Source organism: Mandrillus leucophaeus, unplaced genomic scaffold (assembly GCF_000951045.1).
Source record: "Mandrillus leucophaeus isolate KB7577 unplaced genomic scaffold, Mleu.le_1.0 Scaffold1560, whole genome shotgun sequence".
In the NCBI taxonomy this organism is placed as follows: domain Eukaryota; kingdom Metazoa; phylum Chordata; class Mammalia; order Primates; family Cercopithecidae; genus Mandrillus; species Mandrillus leucophaeus.
This window is the reverse complement of record NW_012101544.1, coordinates 93,608-111,889: the sequence shown is the minus strand read 5'-3', so window position 1 is coordinate 111,889 and position 18,282 is coordinate 93,608. Positions and strand designations below refer to the sequence as shown.

Genomic DNA, 18,282 nt, shown 5'->3' with positions numbered 1-18,282 from the left:
AGGGAGGGAGGGAGGGAAGGACTTAACCTAAAAATACATACAGATCAAAAATAAAAGGGTGAAAAATATATTCCATGCAAATGAAAACCAAAATAGAGCAGAAGTAGCTATACCTCCATCACACAAAATAGATTTCAAGACAACAACTATAAAAAGAAATAAAGAAGATCATTATATAATGCTAAAGAGGTCAATTCAGCAAAAGACTGTAACAAACGTAAATATATATACATGCACCCAACACTGGAGCATCAAGATATACAAAGAAAATATTATTATAGCTAAAGAGAGATAGGCCCCAATACAATAACAGCTGGAGGCTTCAACACCCCACCTTCAGCATTGGATAGGTAATCCAGACCATAAATCAACAAAGAAACAAGACTCATCTGCACTACAGACCAAATGTACCTAATAGATATTTACACCACATTTCATCCAATGGCTGCAGAATACACATTTTTCTCCTCAGCATGTAGCTCATTCTCAAGGATAGGCCACATGTTCACCACAAAACAAGTGTAAACAATTCAAAAAACTAAAATTATATCAAGCATCTTCTCTGAGCACAGTGGAATAAAACTAGAAACAAGTAACAAGAAAAATTTTGGAAATGACATATCACATGGAAATTAAACAATATGCTCCTGAATGACCAGTAGGTCAATGAAGAAAGTAAGAAGAAAACTGAAAAATTCCCAGACGCAAATGATAATGGAAACACACCATACCAAAACCTATGGGCTACAGCGAAAGTAGTACTAAAAGCAAATTTTATGCTATAAACATCTACATCAAAAAAGCACCTAACAAATAAACAACCTAATAATGCATCCTAAAGAACTAGAAAAGCAAGAGCAAACAAAATGCAAAATTATTAGAAGAAAAGAAAGAATAAAGATCAGAGCAGAAATCAATGAAATTGAAACAAACAATACAAAAGAACAATGAAAAGAAAGTTGGTTTTTTGAAAGATAAACTAAGTGGACAAAACATTAGCCAGATTAACTCGGAAAAAAGAAACCCAAATAAACAAAATCAGAGATGAAAAAGTAGACATTACAACAGATACTGCAGAAATTCAAAGGATTATTAATGGCTACTATGAGCAGCTATATGCTAATAAATTCAAAAATCTAGAATAGACAAATTGATAGACACATACAACCTACTAAGACAGAACCATGAATAAATCCAAAACCTGAACAGATCAATAACAAGTAATGAGATTGAAGCCTTAAATAAAAAGTCTACCAGAAAATATGTCTCCCAGCTTCACTGTTGAATTCTACCAAACATTTAAATAAGAACTAACCCCAATCCTGCTCAAACTATTCTGAAGAATAGAGAAAAGAATACTTTCAAACTCATTCTACAAGGTCAGTATTACCCTGATACCAAAGTCAGACAAAGACACATCAAAAAAAAGAAACTACAGGCCAATATTCCTGATGAACACTGATACCAAAAATCCTCAATAAAATATTAGCACCAAATCAAAAAATCATTCATCATGACCAAGTAGAATTCATCCTAGGGATGCAAGGATGGTTTAACATATGCAAATCAATCATTAGGATACATCATGAGATACATCATATCAACAGAATGAAAAACAAAACCTGGCCAGGTGTGGTGGCTCACGCCTGTAATCTCAGCACTTTGGGAGGCTGAAGCAGGCAGATCATCTGAGGTCAGGAGTTTGAGACCAGCCTGGCGAACATGGCAAAACCCTGTCTCTACTAAAAATACAAACATTAGCCAGGCATGGTGGTGCATGCCTGTAATCCCAGCTACTCAGGAGGCTGAGGCAGGAGAATCACTTGAACCCAGGAGGCAGAGGTTGCAATGAGTCAAGATCGTGCCACTGTACTCCAGCCTGGGTGACACAGCGAGACTCCATCTCGAAGACAAAAGCCAAAACAAAACACATGATCATTTCAATTGATAGTGAAAAAGCATTTGATAAAATTCAACATTGTGTCATGATAAAAACTCTCAAAAAAACTGGATATAGAAGGAACATACCTCAAAACAATAAAAGCCATAAATGACAGCCTGGAAGCTAGTATCATACTGAATGTGGAAAAGCTGAAAGCTTGATGCTAAAATCTGAAACATGACAAGGATACCCACTTTAACCACTGTTATTCAGCACAGTACTGGAAGCCCTAGAGCAATCAGACAAGACAAAGATAGAGCATCCAAGTTGGAAAGGAAATAGCCAAATCATCCTTGTTTGCCGATGATATAATCTCATATTTGGAAAAACCTGAAGACTCCACCAAAAACCTATTAGAATGAATAAACAAATTCAGTAAAGTTGCAGGATACAAAAGTAACATACAAAAATTAGCAGCATTGCTATAGGCCAACAGCGAACAATCTGAAAAAATAATTAAGAAAGTAATCCTACTTATGATAGCTACAAATAAAATCATATACCTAGGAATTAACCAAAGTAGTTAAAGATCTCTACAGTGAAAACTATAAAACATTGATGAGAGAAACTAAAGAGGACACCAAAAAAAAAAAAAAAAAAAAAAAAGGAAAGAAATACCTTGCTCATGGGAGAATCAATATTGTTAAAATGTCCATACTGCCCAAAGCCATCTACAGATTCTATGCAATCCCTATCAAAATACTAATGACATTCTTTGCAGATTTTTTTTAATCTGAAAATTATATGGAATCACAAAAGACCCAGAGTAGCCAAACCTATCCTGAGCAAAAAGAACAAAACTGGAGGAATCACATCACCTGACTTCAAATTAGATTACAAAACTATAAAAACCAAAATGACATGGTACTGTCATAAAAACAGACACATAGACCAATGGAGCAGAAGAGAGAACTCAGAAATATAGTGATACATCTACAGCAAACTCACTGTTAACAAAAGTGCCATGAAAATACATTTGGGAAGACAGTCTCTTCAGTTAATGGTGCTGGGAAAATTGGATATACATATGCAGAAGAATGAAACTAGACCCCTATCTGTTGCCATATACAAAATTCAAATCACAATGGATTAAAGACTCAAGTCAGACCTCAAACTGTGAAGCTACTAAAAGAAAACATTGCAGGAACTCTACAGGACACTGGACTGCACAAAGATTTCTTGAGTAATACCCCACAGGGACAGGAAACCAAAGCAAAAATGTACACATGGGATCACATCAAGTTAATAAGCTTCTGCACAGCAAAGAAAGCAATCAACAAAGTGACAATATCTGCAAACTGTCCATCTGACAAGGGATTAATAACCAGAATATATAAGGAACTCAAACAACTCTATGTGAAAACAAATCTAATTATCTGATTTAAAAAGGGACAAAAGATGTGAATACACATTTCTCAAAAGACAAACAAATGGCAAATAGGTATTTGAAAAGACATGGATATCCACTCTTTCTCTATTTAACACTATACCAGGATTTCCAGCAGGAAAGTATAAAATAAAATGAAATTAAAAGCACTCAGATTAGAAAGGAAGAAGTGAAACTATGTCTACTTGCAGATGTCGTGATATCACATGTAGAAAGTCTTAAGGAATTTACTAAAAAAAAAAAATCAGAATTAGATAACCTATTCAGAAAGGTTGCAGTATACAAGATCAGTATACAAAACTCAATTGTGTATCTATACATTATGAATGAATGACCTGAAGAGAAAATTAAAAACAGTTCCCATTATAATAGCATCAAAAATAATAAAATATTCAAGAATGCATTTACCCAAAGAAGTGCAAATTTATACCCTGAAAGATAGAAAACAACTGAAAAAATTGAAAAAGACCAAAATAAATGGAAAACATCACATGTTGATGGATCAGAAGATTCTTAATATTATTGAGATAATAATACTCCCCAAACTGATTTACTTATTCAAGGCAATCTCTATTAAACTCTCTGATGGCTTTTTTGGCCAGAAGAAAAAAGATAACTTTTTTTCTTTTTTGAGATGGAGTCTCGCTCTGTCACCCAGGCTGGAGTGCAGTGGCCGGATCTCAGCTCACTGCAAGCTCCGCCTCCCGGGTTTAGGCCATTCTCCTGCCTCAGCCTCCTGAGTAGCTGGGACTACAGGCGCCCGCCACCTCACCCGGCTAGTTTTTTTTGTTTTTTTTTGTTTTTTTTTTTGTTTTTTTGAGACGGAGTCTTGCTCTGTGCCCCAGGCTGGAGTGCAGTGGCGCGATCTCGGCTCACTGCAAGCTTCACCCCCCCGGGTTGACGCCATTCTCCTGCCTCAGCCTCCTGAGTAGCTGGGACTACAGGTGCCCGCCACCTCGCCCGGCTAATTTTCTTGTATTTTTAGTAGAGACGGGGTTTCACCATGTTAGCCAGGATGGTCTCAATCTCCTGACCTCGTGATCCACCCACCTCGGCCTCCCAAAGTGCTGGGATTACAGGCTTGAGCCACCGTGCCCAACTGAAAAATGATAATTCTAAAATTCATATGAAAATATAACAGACGCAGAATAGCTAATCCAGAAAAAGAAAAAATATGGAGGACACATATACCCCAATTTCAAAACTTGCTACAAATCTGCAAAAATCAAGAGAATGTGGCATAGGCAGGAGGACAGATGTATAGATCAAATAAATAGAACTGAGGTCCAAAAATGAACACTTATATTTACAGTCAACTGATATTCAAAAATGGTATCAAGACAATTCAGTGGGGAAAAAAGAATTTTCTTCAACAAATGGATCCAGTATGTACACAAATGATTTGAATAGACATTTCTCCAAAGATAGTAATACATGAAAAGATGCTCACCATTATTTACCATCAGGAAAATGTAAATCAAAACCACAATGATTTGAGACTAGCCTGGCCAACATGGCAAAACCCCGTCTCTACTAAAAATACAAAATTATCTGCATGTGGTGGCACGTGCCTGTAGTCCCAGCTACTCGGGAGGCTGAGGCAGGAGAATAGCTTGTATCCAGGAAGGCAGAGGTTGCAGTGAATCGAGATCATGCCACTGTACTCCAGCCTGGGCGACAGAGCAAGACTCTCTCTCAAACAAATGAACAAACAAAAAACCATAATGAGATATCACTTCACATCCCTGAGGTGGCTATAACAAAAAGGGCAAAAAATTACAAGTATTGATGAGAAGATGGAAAAATCAAAACCCTCATAGTGTCTGAATGTAAAATGGTGCAGCTGCTTTGGGAAATAGTCTGGCAGTTCCTCAAAAGCTTAAAAACAGTTACCATATGACTCAATAATTTCACTCCTAAGTATATACCCAAAAGAAATGAAAATATATGTACATGTAGGAAATAAAAAGTAGTATCTTTTCCTTACCCATAGCAAGGTTCATGGCTGACATCCCGGTAATAAAAGACAAATTACTAAGAGAAAAATATAACATTTATTTAAGCAAAGTTTTACATGACACAGTAGATGTTGGAAATGAAGACCCAAAGACCCAGGGAAAACTGTGTGTTTTTATGGACAGTCATGCAAAACTGTGACTGGAGGACAAAGGCATATGATCCTGTGGTAAAATAAACTTATTAGAAAGGACTGCTTGTTCAAATTCTTCTTGGACTCTAGGTACAAGACAGAACCTCTCTGAATGAGGGTGGTAAGATCTACTTTCCAGGAAGGTAGCTATGAGAATTCTTTTATGACCATGCTTCATGGGAGAAAGCTGGGAGAAGATCAGTGAACAATCTTGCTGCTTTCGTGGATACTGAGTAAATGATGAGGACCATCACATCCAAAAATAAATTATAAATAGATTAAAGACTTTAGGGTGGGGAAAACTTTGTCATATAAAACTTTTAAAGCAAAAACATTTGAGAAGAAAATAATAACATGACTACCAAAATTCACAAACTTTTGAAATTCCAGTTTTCCTTATTCAAGGTTTATAGAACAGAAGGTATTTATAAGATACAAAATATTACTATGCAAAATAAATAATGAATGCCCAAAAAGCAGTAAGAAAAAGACAATAACCCCATGAGAAAAAAATGTTACACAAGTCACAGCAAATCCCAGAACTGATTATTCAAATAGAATAAATAAGGAAATAAAAATTATCACCAAATAATCATGTAGCTGTGAATTAACACAAGTACTGGTTTACCCTTATCACACTTCCAAATTGTTTAAAGCTTGCGCAGAAGCAGAAACTGATACAAAAATTAAGAAAATAAATCCACCAGAATTCAGTTCTCTCAATGGCTCAGTCAACCCATGATTGTGCACTAATAGACTTAAATATTTCCATAAATAATCTGCAACAGGTTTATACTCCGAGAAAGATATATCCTTCTCCCCTAACTTAAATACTCTTGCATACATGCATATACACACCCATACATCCATACATATTACCATCGTCCCTCAGTATTCCTGGAGGATTGAATGCAGGACTCTCCACAGATACCAAAACCCAAGGATGCTTTAAGTCTCATATATAAAATGGTATAGCATTTGCGAATACCCTACACACGTTCCCACATACTTTAAATCATCTCTAGATCACTCAAAATACCGAATACAATGTAAACAGCTGTTATATCGTATTTTTACTTGTATTGTTTTCTATTATTGTATTGTTACTTTTAATTGTGGTTTTTTTTTCTGAATAGTTTGACCCACTGATGCAGAACCTGCAGATACATATGGTCAACTGCTTATAACTATTGAATAGTTCTCTGTGTGTGTGTGTGTGTGTGTGTGTGTGTGTGCGCGCGCGTGTGTTCTTTTTAGGGGTATACACATTGAGAGACCACCATATTTACTAGCACTAAAATCTGGATCTGGCCTTTTCAACAAAATCTATAGTTAAAAAAAAAAAAAAAAAACATGCAATTTAATAAGAAAAGAAATTAGCAAAAACCTCTAAAGACAAAGAGAATGCCATAAAAAAGTATTATTTTGAAAAATACTCATAAAAAAATGTAAGAAGCCACTGCCTCACTTGATTAGCCTTTTAAAAAGGGTATAAGAATATAATGATTGATTGTAATTTTTATCTTCTATAAAAATAAAAATTTCCCACAAATAAGGCCCTTTCCTTTAAAGTCAAAGAAAGCACCACCATAGAACCACATATTTGTATTGTTTAACAGTTTAGTATTTTTTATACTTTATATTTTAAAGGATCTAGAAAATAGTCTTAAAAACCATATTGCAATAAATTCTAGCTATCTTTGTAAGCTTAAGCCTTAAGTGAAAAAGTTAAAACCCATGATTCTAAATATGTTATTTGAAAACACATTTTATTTCAAAATGCAATAGCCTTTATTTTTTAATGATTACATTTTAGGATAACCATTTGAAGTCAGTTTCCTGCTTTGCAACATCAATTTTTAAAAAGCTGTGGGTCTTAAGTGAAAGAATATAAATTAATGCTAGTCCCCACTGGAGGATATGAATATATAGCTTGTTATTTAAAGAAAATAACATGTATTAAACTTCCTAGAAAAAGTTAGATCCAAAAGAGGAGTATGGATTCAATTCCTATTGTATACCTTTATTTTTGCATCAGTGCTATATTTTTCTTTTCTCCAATGTGCTTCCTGCTTCCTCAGTTTCTCCAGGTCATTTAGCAGGTCAGTGCAGCGGGTACTTAATTTATTGTTTTCCTCCTCCAGATTTTTTATAATTAGTCTATTTTGCTCTTCTTTGTTCTGTACACACTCTTTAGTGTCCTGTAGAACAGAACCACAAGGGCAAATAAAACAAAAACCCAAATTAATCAGCAAATACAAACTGTGCAGTTTTACCCTCACAGAAGCTTCTCCTATATTTGATAGCCAAGGTCACCTGTGTACTTTTATTGGCCTCTTTTCATGCAGGTGGATGGGTCATATTTTTTCACTGGATGACAGCTTTGATGAGTACACATTTGCAAAGAGCCCATTAATTGATCAAGCTGCCTTTGATGCTGTCCCCAGCTATTTTTGAGACCCATACAGATATATCCTCCCAGACCTGGGTTTTATCAATTAATAATGCCAGTCCCATCAGAATCTAATTACAAGAAGCCACATATTCACACTCCTACTTTCTTAGCTCCATTTCCATCATTAACTATTTATCTAAAAGTTATAAAGCTTGGAGTTCTAGCTTTAAAGCATCCTTATCAGAGTTTTTGCATGTGAGAAAACTGTATGGTACAGGAGGGCCTAAGGCAATTTTTCGTCCAAACCTGTCACTTTCTGTGCCACAAAGGCTAACAAAGCTTAAAGCAGAACTTCAAAGCAACAGTCCCACAAAACTATGTACAAGTCAACACACCTTAATTTCTTGACTTTTATCTTTAAATTTCTTCTCCAACTCACTGAATTCTTTCCTTAAGAAAGCATTTTCTTCATCTACTGCAATTTTTCGTTTTACAAGGTCATTTATTTCCTGTTTCAGTACTGATTCTCTCTGTGGAAAAAATTTAAATTACTGGTGAGCTTTTATTTCCAAGAAAAAATATTTTATTTCAAAGGTTTTACATTTTGATTTGCTAATGTTATGATTAATTAGCTTTCATAATAATGTCTGTCACCAAAATTCTCATCTCCTGAAACACGTCCATGAATTTTTAACTAAAATGTGCAAGTACAGGGCCTATTTATGTTGAAGAACACATAAAAACTGGACACTAAATATTAAACCACACTCAGAAAGCAAACTTTCAGAATTTAGGTGTGTAACAGGAGAAAAACAAGATTTTACAAACCATCTAATTAAAGAAAATATATTTATAGCTAACGTAATTCCTTATTCTTTTATTTGAATGTCATTTAGAAGGAACTTTTCTGAAAAACTATTGATTTTGTAAAAGTATAAATCACTTTAAAAATTTTAAAATAGCAAGTTTGTTTTAGTACTAATAATATCTTGCTCTGTAGCCAGAATATTTAGAATGTTAAGGCTGCCATAATTTTTAACCAAACATTCTTCTCACATGTGAGATACCTAAATTACACCTACGAGGTGGATGTACCCATGACTCAATTTTTAGCTTCCCTCGTTTCTCTGGATATCTTTTCTCAGAAAATGTAGCGCCTCTCTTGGCTGCTAATCTTACCTCTGTCTGAAAGACTATCTAATCTGTATTCCAGCCCTCACCTTCCCAATCACCAATCTCATATTTCCAGCTATACAAGACCCCTCCCTTTGGATTGTCTACTACCTCAAACTAACTTGCTAAAAATGGAATCCATATCCTGATACTCTTTCCTAAACTTCTTCAACTTTTATCAATCCATCCATTCTTTCAACTAATATTTATTAAACACATACTATCTAGCCTGACACAATTACTGGAAGCCTCCAAGTAAGACTCAATAGCACTTTCTGTCTATCAACCAAGAAAGAGAGACATCAAGATAGAAACACTTTTTTTTAAGTAATACGCTCAGTTGACCTTTATTCCATTTCTGATCTATCACTGATGCTGATTCCTTTATACTCTCATATTTCCTCCTTATCAAACTGTCTCCAAAGGACTTGGGAATAAACTGAAAATGAGAGGAAGATCCAGGATTATGATGAAAAGTGGATTTTTAGAAATAAAGTGAAAATATATTCAATATTCTATTTTATTTATTTAATTTTTTAAGAGACAGGGTCTCGCTCTGTCCTGTCACCCACTCTGGAGTGCGGTGGCACAATCATGGCTCACTGCAGCCTCGAACTCCTAGACTCAAGGGATCCTCCCATCTCAGCTTCCCAAGTAGCTAGGACCATAGGTATGTGCCACCAACCCAGCTAATTTTTAATTTTCTTCATAGAAATGAAGTCTCACTATGTTACTCAAACTCCTGGACTCAAGCAATCCTCCCAGCTCGGCCCTGCTGAGATTACAGGTGTGAGCCACTGTGCCCAACCCCAATACTCTAATTTTTAAAAGTGTAATATTAATTATTGATTTTATTTTATTTATAGGTAAAAAATAATTTAGATACTGAATACATACAAAAATAATCTGTGATAAATGTGTAAAGAATTTTTTTTTAAAAAAAGTAAAAGGAGCGGCCCTGTATGTACCAACATTCAGCTAGGAAACACAACTGTACCATTATCTTTGATATCTCATGTATGACCCTTTATCCTCTAGTACTTCCTATTCCCTACAAGGGTAAGTATTATCTTGAAACCCTGATTCTTATCTTTGCCTTGCTTTTCTTTGTAGTTCAAAGACAGATATATGTCCCTATTTAATATGCTGTATAGTTTTGCTTACTTCTGAACTTAAATCTTATTATACATATTATGTAGCTTGCTATTTTTGCTCAACATATGTTCCCAAATTTATTCACAATAATGAATGTAACTGTAGATCAATTACCTTGATGTAATTAATCCATCAGATATTATTAATCCATCAGATAACTATGCTCTATTTATCCATCTTTTATCAGTGTGTATTTCAGCTGTTTCCCATTTGAGGTAAAGGGGTATACAAACAATACTGTTATGAACACTCTTAAGCATGACTCCAAATATTCATGCAAGAATTTCTCCCAAGCAGTGTTTTTCAAACTACAGATTACAATCTAGTAATGGATCATTAAATCGATTTAGTTACAATAATTGGTATTTTTTTAAACAGATTATAATACAATAGAAAATATCAAGGTAATAGGCACACATTCTTAGCAATGAAACTACAGTTATAGGAATAAACTTACAAAACAGACATGCTTCATAAATTATTTTCTAAACTTTTATCGTATTTTAGATTTTTCTTGTATTTAAATATTAGTAAATTCACATTTGATATAAAAATTTTCATATGTTTACCTTAATTACATGTACTAAAAATAACTATTATTATGTGAAACTTTTATTTTGTGTGTGTATAATGGGTCATGAAGCAAAATGTACTTCAGGGATAATACTAACAAAAGTTTGAAGAACACTTCTCTGGATTATATCCACTTAGAGGTGAAATTGCTAAGTCAAAGACTATTCGCATTTCAGGAGTTTTCATTACTCTACCTCCCCACCAACACTTAACTCTCAGAGTTGGAAATTTTTTTAAATCCAGTAAGTACAAATGGCATCTCAGTTTTTAACTTTTCTGTTCTATTTTAATTATTAGGCCGTATCAAAATGTGCCTGACATCAATCAAATAACATAAAAATAGATGCATAACAATGGCTCATCCACAATTTACAATCACTTTTTCTACTCTCAGCTAAGTCTTATGCTCCTTTGAGACTCAACTACCACCTCCTCAATAAAAGCATCCCTTACTATCCCAGTATTTTGTAATTCTTGCCATTTCTAAATTTTTGTGTTATTATACATGTGACACATAACAAACTACCTAGTGTTGCTAATAATCTCTCTACTCATAATATCTCCCAAATTGGCCTGTTAACTGTTTACAGATGAGATTGACACTAAATAATAAATTCAATAATATAAGCATTAAAACTGTCTGTAAAATACCCATAAGCCTATCCTTTGAAGAAAAAATGACAAAATTTGAGCCTATCTTGTCTATTCTGGAAATTACTTAAACTCTAGGAAGAACACTGACCAACTGACAAGTTTTAAAAGGGTTTTCCCATTACAGTGAACTAAACTTAACAGGCACTGACAATATAAATGATACCAACAGAGAATCCTTTCATGAGAATTATTTAATAATTTAGATTTTGGCATTTGAGTGAACTTATAACAGTAATTCAAAAGGACAAACAGACTCCATCTGTAAATTAAAAAGCATAATAAGATTAAAAAATTGCTTAACCAAAACTATCATATTCCGATAATTAGTTTAATATTACATTGCATAATATAGTTTCTTATATCACAAAATCATTAAAGTAATAAGTTAAAGATTTTCTCCCAATACAAGAGCACTGTAAACTCTAAAAGTGTAAAAGTTCATATAAATCAACATATTATCCTAATAAAATATACCCTCGATAATCTAAATAATGAAAGCACAGATATATACAGTTAAAGTTCATTTTAAAATTAAGCTTTATTAATATTTTTCGACAAAACTTTCTGAATAGAGGCAGGTAAATTCTTAATAGTCTGGCTTGAGTTAATATTAGAATAGCAAACAGAATTCAGAGGAACCATAAAGCATTAAGGGGTGACGAGAGAGAGAATGTCTGGAACAAATAATTTATTACAGATAAGCCATGAAATGAATAATTCAAATAATGGTCAAGAGAAGTCTACAGAGTAACAAGAAAATAATAGTGAGTATGAAGCAGGGATAAAAATGTGTGGGGGGTGGGGAAGGGGCATAAGGCCCAAACTCTATTAGGTAATACTTGAGCATAGTTAATTTATTATTTATACTAACCTATTTTCAAAATGGACACGAAACTTTTAACAAAAAACAAACAAAGCAGTAATTAAACCACAATAACTAAAATAATGATAAGTGGAGAAAAAGGAAGGGATAAAAGTAATTGAAATTAAGAAATAAAACTTCTGAGCCTCCTGGAAGGTAAGGAAAAAAGGAAATATAATGTTAAAAAGCAATTATCATCTAATTAAATATAATATACTAGGTTATCATAAGTCATGCTATCAAAGCACAATAATAAAAGGGAAATGTATTACATTATTTTATAACAGTGACAAAGCTAAAACATAGTCTTACCCAAAAAAATGGCAATTCTTTATACTAATAATTATTAGATTGTACTCTTGTACAAAAGTTTTTCTGCAACCAGCGGGAAAAAAAAATCTGTGTGTGTAACTTTCTAGTAATTTCACTAGATAGAAGTAAGATTTAAATAAGCTAAACTATTTGTCATTCTAATTCTTATTCTATCTCATAGCTATAAATATTGAAAATTAGGAGCTATTTAATATTTTTCAGTGGAACAACAATTCAGTGGAGGGGGCTTCTGGTTTCCAGTCCAGCATGTAAGGAACTTGACAGTCGTCTTTCTCATTTACACAACAAGCAAAAAAGCTGAACAAACTGAAAATCAACAACTCTTTTCAGATCCATCAGAGAATTGAGACTATCCAGCAAACCAACGTCCCCAAAATTGAAGAGACAGGCAAACAGAGAGAATAACAACTTAATGGAACAGATGCCCAGGAGAAAAACCTTTCACAGGAGACAGCACCAGGGTGGAAAAACTTATTCTGTAATTAATGAATTATTAGAAGATCAATATGGACAAGTCTGAGAGTTTAAAACTCAAGGATGGCCCAGTTTTGGGCAGGGGAAGGGGACAAACAGCACTCAGAGGAATCATAAAACAGTAAGAGGTGACAAATTTTCATAAGTGTAACCTACTGGATCCCTGTCATGTTGCCACAGGGAAGATCAGACAATAATTCCTTCCTGTTTCCAATATGTGGAGGGAGAAAGTAACCATCTTTAAACACACTCAGAGTATTCTTTTCTTCTTACCAAGGCCTGCCATCGAGAAAAACTATTTTACCAGAGCCCAGACTCATGGGGTTTTACTTGAGCCTAACTAACCAACTTGGAGAAAGGAAATACCCAACTCAAGCATCTTCTAGCCTTCCTGTCTCTCCTAAGGGGATAAGGGGAGGGGGGAAACAAACAAACAAAAAACTAAGAAGCACTTTTGAAGGTCACAATTCAGAAGCACAGCTCACCAAAAGATTGAAACCCAAACATAACACTACAGACAGCTTCCTCTCCTCCCCCAACACCCTACCACCACGTCAATGGGGCTATTGTATAATTAATAGGTTTGACCAAAAACAGCAGTTTAAATAGCAACTATTAAATTACATTGCCTCTGTAGGTAGCTAACTGTAACCTAACAATATGTAAACACAACCCTACTTGAGAGTATATTTTTGTACAGTAGCCAAGTCTCAGCCAATCACAGCAGCCAAGCATTGAGCCAATCACAAGGGTAAATTGCCAAAACATGTCCAAATAAGGCAAACACCAAACTGTAACCAATCTGGCTATTTCTGTGTGTCACTTCCATTGTCTGGCTATACATAGTCTCAGCCCACACTGGGGAGCAGAGCTCTCTGAACCACTTTGAGTGTTACCCACCTCAAAGTGAAACACCTGAGTGTTACCCAATTCATGAATTTTTTTTCATCTCAATTAAACTCCATTGAATTTAATTTGTTTAAAGTTTTTCTTTTTAAGAAAATCGAATTATGCATATCAAGGATATTTATAAAGTATCTACAAAACTTCAAAAAAGACATGGATACCAGAGTTTTATCTCTAACTCATACCACAGCGAACAGTGGAGACAGCCTAATCTCTAGCCAGATAAACATAAAATCTATTTACCCCAGCTGTTTTTACCCATTTGGTTAATTTTATATGTCAATTTGGCTGTACTACCCATGGTACACACATTCTTACCTAACACCAGTCTAGATATTATTGTGAAAGTATTCTTTAGATGTGGTTAACATTTAAATTAATGGGATTTTGAGAAAAGCAGATTACCCTTCATAATGTGGGCTGGCCTCATCCAATCAGTTGAAGGCCTCAAGAAAATACTATGATCCCCAGAGCAGGAAGAAATTCTACCTCCAGACTACCTTAGGATTTGCAATGTAACAAAGTCTTCCCTAGATCTCCATTCTGACGGACTGCCCTGCAGAGTTACTTGCCAGTCCACGATTGCATGAGCTATTACTTAAAATAAAACAGTATACATATGTAACAAACCTGCCCGTTATGCACATGTACCCTAGAACTTAAAGTATAATAATAATAAGAAGAAAATAAAAAATAAAAAATAATAATAATAAAATAAAACAGTCAATCAATCAATCAATCAATCCCTCTATCTCCCCACCCCATAATGTCACATTTCTTCATTCCTTTCCATTACTTTGTCAGAGTTCAATGATCTCTTAAAATGTCATATGCCATCCCCCTTATATTGCTTTCTAAAATTCATTTTAAAACTTCATGACTGCTAAATGTAATGTCTTTTTCAAAACCCCATTCCATTTTTTGTAGCATTTTACAATGACAACCTTTTGCTTCTTGCAACTCTCTTCTCTCAATTCATGAGATACTGCATTTTACTTCCAACTCTCTTCTCTCAATTCATGAGATACTGCATTGTACTTCCTCCTTACTTCTCTAAAGTCTTTTAGTCTTTTTTACTACAATTTTTCCTTCCTCATTAAAAAATCAGTAAATATCTTGTTCTCAAAATTTTCACTGCTTAAAGTCGTCCCTCTAACTAACCCATTAAATACTCATAACTCCAGGTCAAAACTCTCTCCCAAGTATCAGATTCATGCTTCTAACAGTTTGCTAAATATCTCTAAATGGAATTACTATCAGCATCTAAAACATGAACTTTCTACAAGAAGCTCAAAACCTTACCTTCAAAACAATATATACTTCCTGAAAATAACCCTCTTTTTGATAATAATGCCACTGTTCTCCTGGTTTCTCCAAGCTTAAAACCTAAGAGTCATTTTCAAAATTACCATGAAGTCCTTATGGTTCCATTTACATGCCTTTCATTCCTGCCAACCTAATAATTCAGGTCCATGTCAGTGGACCTGACTATGAAATAACTATTAATAATTACTTGCTGGGTATACAGTCATCTGTATGAGACTAAAGAGTGGATGAGAGAGAAATAGACTCTGCCCTCATAGAAACTACAAAGTAGTGTAGGAGAATATGGCAATTTCCATCTTACTTCTATCCTCACCTAATCATCAAAGATATTTAAAAAGCATTAAAGTCAAGAAATGTAACTCTGAATATTCTACAACACCATCACAGGATAATATATACATTTAATACAATATTTTGTTGAACCTAACTGAAAATATACCTTGTACAAAGGTATAATCATCATTGCACAAAAATGAAATGATTAATCCTAAGAAATTTGGGTCTCTACAAAGTAAATGATTTCTCTTATGAGAGTTTAGTATGTTATATATAAGCTATGTGATTCCACTCAAAAGACAAATAATGAAATAATCTCTACTCAAGGATGCAGACGTAGACAAAGAATTTAGCAAAGAAAGGGGGAAATATATTTTCATTTACAAAAGGCAATGTTTTCTAAGGGTATGCTATGGTTATCCAAAGCTGGTAAACCAAAGAGCATTCACTAAAGCTCTGCAAACTTAATGCCTAAGGATATTAAAAAGACCCATTTTCCTAAAACCCATTTTCCTTCTCTAACAGAAGAGAGGTATAATTGAGGAAGAGCCTGCTACACTTGTATCTACATTTTCTCAAATCACCTGAATCTTGGGGTAGCCAAATTTTTTTCCAGTAAAATATGAATACAAATGATGTTTACCATGTCTGGGTCATAAGGCTGTACTTGTTAAGCAGCTTAGCCTAATCCAATTAATACACCAGGCACATGACAACATTTACCTATTTTAGAGTATATTTTAATATTGTTTGATACTTGGGTGGTAAACACAACTGTTTCTTTCCAGAACAAATTTACTAAAATGTTATTCTTAACATTTTATCATTATAGTACCAATTATGACATTTTCTATAGGAAAAACTCAACTGTGGAAAAGGTATAAATTTCAGATTTGTATGTTATATTGGAATCAATATTCCTTTTTAGAAAGAACTGACAGAAATGTAGGGAATGGAACTTTTACTCTTTTCATGAAACAAATTTATAACAATAACTGATCCTAGATCAAAGTTCTCATGAACCTTTAATTGGTTAGAAAGGAAAATAAATTCAAAAGTCAAAAGAGCATAGTTGCCAAAAAGGTACCTCCCAAGAAAAATTAGTTTATTTGCTCCATAATGAGCTTGAGTATAAAATGAATTTAAATATTATATAATGATATTAGCCACTCTTAAAATAAATTTCTTTCACTTCTTTTTTGAGATGTTTATATCTTGAAAATTGCTCCAGAAAGCATGACCACATACACTTCTGGGTGATTACATACTGATTATACAATCACACATAATTTTACATATTACATATAAATATAAATATATTTAATTGTATAATGTACTGATTATACATAAAAGATAGGACTGTACTTGATATAGTGTGAATATTTGTCCCTGCCCAAATCTCACATTGAATTGTAATCCCCAAAGCTGAAAGTGGGAGCTGATGAGAGGTGTTTGGGTCATGAGGGTAAATCCCTCATGGCTTGGTGCTGATTTTGCATAGCGAGTGAGTTTCCACAAGCTCTCGTTTAAAAGTGTGTGGCGCCTCCCTCACCATGCCCTGTCTCTCTCTCTCTCTTGCTCCTGCTATAACCATGTGAAGTGTCACATGCTTTGCCTTCTGACATGAGTAAAGCTCCTTGAGGCCTCCCAAGAAGCAGATGTTCCTGTGCGTCCTGTACTGTCTGCAGAACCATAAGCCAATGAAACCGCTTTCTTATTAATTACCTAGTCTCAGGTATTTATTTATAACAGTGGAAGAATAGCCTAATATAATATTAATACAAAAATACAAGTTTTAAGTGTAAATAATACGATCTCAATTTTTATCTTTTCTACAAATGAAGTCATCTGAAAATTTACAAGCTTCAGAAGTAAATGATAACAGCTAATAATGGCAAAATTCAACAAAACAAATAATAATAGCTAGATACTATTATAAAACTGTAACATTATATAAAAAGTTACAGCCTATTAATTCAGAAAACAAAAGGGTACAAGCAAAGTATTAATAATGAAGAATAATCTTACTAGTGACTTCAAAATAGTAATGCTTTAACATAATAAGGACCCTAATATTCTCAATAAACATTATTACAAAACAAAAATAATTTTAATGATCTACTACCCAAAATAAGTAGTGATTTTAAATATTTTTATTATAACACCAACCTGTTCAAATTCTTGTATTTTGGCATCCTTGACTTGCAGAATTTCTAGAACTTTTCTGTCTTTACCTTCAGATTTCTGTTTTTCTCTAGATACAAAAATATATAGAGTTTATTAGTCATAATTGGTAGCTAATACTTTAAATTTTCATATCCCAAATATTAACATCACTTTAAAATATAGAAAATTAAATTATCTTGAGTTGACAGCTCTTTCAGAATTAATCAGAAACCATATGGCAAGTGACAGCAACTCACAACTGCTGAAAACTAAGACAACTTCATACTAAAAGAACAGTTTCATTTCCAGATTTAGATATATGATAAAAATTACACAAAATATGGTTTAACCTTGATTGCAATTACCATAATGTCATTGCTTTGAAAATAATTAAAATTAAGTAAACATGTTCTTGTTAATTTAAGCTTTCATATACACAATTATATTAAAGATAAAATTAGGAAGGGAGCAAGATGGCCGAATAGGAACAGCTCCAGTCTCCAACTCCCAG

The 18,282-nt window shown here is 33.8% G+C and overlaps 1 protein-coding gene across 1 annotated transcript in view; it reads right to left on the bottom strand.

The window, feature by feature from the left end:
• Positions 1–17,853, bottom strand: part of LOC105536188 (centlein) — a gene marked incomplete at its 3' end in the record, with an annotated part of 236,950 nt that extends 219,097 nt beyond the window's left edge. Inside the window, exons 1-3 of the mRNA XM_011975470.1 lie at positions 17,775–17,853; positions 8,269–8,403; positions 7,500–7,679 (exon numbers count right to left, since the gene is read on the bottom strand). The remainder of the gene's footprint in view (positions 1–7,499; positions 7,680–8,268; positions 8,404–17,774) is intronic.
• Positions 17,854–18,282: the final 429 nt, after the last annotated feature.